This window comes from Mustela nigripes, chromosome 13, assembly GCF_022355385.1.
Source record: "Mustela nigripes isolate SB6536 chromosome 13, MUSNIG.SB6536, whole genome shotgun sequence".
NCBI lineage: Eukaryota > Metazoa > Chordata > Mammalia > Carnivora > Mustelidae > Mustela > Mustela nigripes.
This window is the reverse complement of record NC_081569.1, coordinates 50639567-50642680: the sequence shown is the minus strand read 5'-3', so window position 1 is coordinate 50642680 and position 3114 is coordinate 50639567.

Here is a 3114-nt window from a genome sequence, read left to right as displayed (position 1 = left end):
GCCCTTATTAATACACCTTTATAATTGATGAAAGAATAGTTGTTGTAGGGGCTTTTGCATAAATAAATAAAAATGATGAGTTATAAATGTCTCATGCTCCTAAAATTATTTTTCAGGGGAACCAGAATAATCTTAATAATCCTAAAAAAATAATCCAGCATCAGGGCATCTGGGTGGCTCTGTGGTTTAAAGCTTCTGCCTTCAGCTTAGGTCATGATCCCAGGGTCCTGGGATCAAGCCCTGCATCGGCTCTCTGCTCAGCGAGGAGTCTGCTTCCTCCTCTCTCTCTCTCTCTCTCTCTCTCTCTCTCTCTGCCTGCCTCTCTGCCTACTTGTGATCTCTGTCAAATAAATAAATAAAATATTTTAAAAATAAATTAATTAAAAAATTAAAAAATAATCTGGCATCTCATTTTTTCCTATAAGGATGCAGTCCTGCTTTATAAGTCTAATTTGATTGAACTAGAAAAGCTTTCAAGAAGTTCTATTTTAGGAAATCATACTAGATCTGACAGTTAATTTGACCACAGTTTTAGTAAGGAAACTGAATGTGATGTAATTTTAACCCCATGTTAAGGGCACAGATATATCTTTCATTGCCTGTTTATTTCATACATGAAGCCAGTCTTCCCAACTCCCTAGGGTACACCCCCTAGTCTTTCATTTTCTCCTACCAGTTTTATTGAGTTATAACTGAAAAATAAATCAATGTGATGTTTTGATATACATATACATTGTGCAATGACTATGGTAGTCAAGCTAAGTAACCTATTACCTCACATAGTTTCCTTCCTTCCTTCCTTCCTGCCTGCCTGTCTTCCTTTCTTGCTTCCAGTAAGAACAACTAAGATCCACTCTCTTAGCAAATTTCAAGTATATCATATGGTATTATTAGCTAGTCACCATGCTGTACACGATCTGCAGAACTTACTCATCTTACCTCTGAAACTTTATATCCTTTGATCAACACAGCCGTTCATTTAAATGGATGTTGAAGGGGAGCAGAAAATACTATCCCAAAATATACCACTTTGGCATATTGGTTATTTTGAATTAAAGCTACTTAAAAAACAGTGCAAGAAGAATACTCTGAGCATCCTTTGTGCCCCTGAAAGCGGGAGGTAAATCTCCCAGGTGGAAGGTGCCCTCCCTGTACCAAGAGGGAGGAAGGCATCCTTATCACCAGATATAAAGAGTTTGGGAGTTTATAGAAGACTATATAAGCAACTATTATTATTTCTTCACTAATTTAAAACCTCAAGCACAAACCCCTCTATTTTGTCAGTTCTTCACAAACTTACTGTTTCTTTGTCTAAAAGGTACAAAAACTTCCTGTTTTGGTCACTTCTTTGAGTCTCATTTTTTTATGGGATTCCTGAGCAAACAAAATGAAATTCGTCTTTCTCTTATTAATCTGTCATATGTCAATTTAACTACTAGATTAGCTAAAGAACCCATAAGGGAAGAAGAGAAAACTAGAAAGTTTCTACCAAGACAACGTGATTACATTCCATACAGTGAAGCCCTCAAGTACAGAATCATTTCATGTACTCATTAAAATATTCAGAGAAATACATTTAGTCCACATTTCAGATATACTTTTTATGGACTCTGGAGTCAGAGTGAAAAATGAAGATGATTCATAAAAATTAAGTGAATTCATTAGCAATAATGAATCAGTATTTATTATAATAGAGAATAATAATTGAGCAATAATTGAGAAGATTCTGAAATATACTGTAGGTTATATTATCTCTTTATTCTGTGTGATTCTTTTTGTCTCCCCATTTCTAAAATAAAGTTGTTCTTCCTCAGGTTTATGGATTTGTTATGCAAAATGAACTCTACCTAATGAAAATGTTTATTGTATAGATATAATGTCTATAAATTAACAAATGAGATAGATTTTTTAGTGAGTGATAAATAATAATTTTAAAATATAGAAAACTTTCCAGGCAGCATCAGTTGAGTTAGATGTTTGTGTTTATGTTGCATCAAGTGATGTGTGCAACTGACCTGAGGGGAAGGTATTATTCCAGAGCTATTGAGGAGAAAACCAAGGATCAGGTAAATTTAGTAATCTCCAAGCAATATATGTAAATTAATTGACTTTTCCCATAATATTACATGGTAAACACAGTCCCATTTTGCAGTAATAAATCAGAGTAACAGAGATGATAAGTAAATTCACTGGAGTTATATACCTGGAAAGTCAGTGAACTAGAACTTGAACTCAGACCTTTAAGTTCAGGGCTAACTCTCTCTGAGGCTACATTCTCATTTTAGATCTGAATGATGTGAAACCCATACCACTTATACTGGGCTACACTTGAATAGTTCCTCAATATATGCTCTTGGTTCTTATCTTTCCACCAACTATGAAGTATTAGTTCTTCATTTAAGCCAGGTTTCTCAACCTGGGCACTATTGACATTTGGGGTTGAACAATTCTTTGTTAGGAAGAAGTCTTGTGTACTGTAAAATGTTCAGTGGCATCCCTGTTCTTGCCTACTAGATGCCAATAGCACTTACTCCCTCTTGTGATAATCAAAATGTTTCTAAGACACTGCAGAGTATCAGGGATTACCTTGACTTTAAAATCTCTAAGTTAAGCTATCTTTAGCTTGCATTTTTAGTCTCTCCCACAGTCATTTAAACTTTGCATCTACTGAAAACGGACATAGTCTGACTCATTCAAGAAAGAAGCCAAAAAAAAAAAAAAACACAAAAAACTCTTAATTCTTCTACCTTCTTAAGTTGCTTTCCTACCTACTCAGACCTTACCATACTCAATTATGCCCTTTGCCATCACAATAAGGAAAACTTTTTTGATCAAATGTTTTCAAAGACCTGGTTATGATAGGTAATTTTGTTTTAAGTGAAACAACTCCTGGTATACCTCCTTGGAATTTTTATGTTATCTATTTTAATTAATATTATTTAATTATTTATATTATTATTCTTTCACCCACACACTGGCCCTTACGAATAGATTTCCACTGAGGACCTAGCCTAGGTTTCCAGATGTGTCCCTTCCCCTTCTGCATACCTTATACTCTTTCCCTCTGACTTTATGTTCTCATTAGTCTCTCTTCTTCTCTTTGTTCCCTTTCTT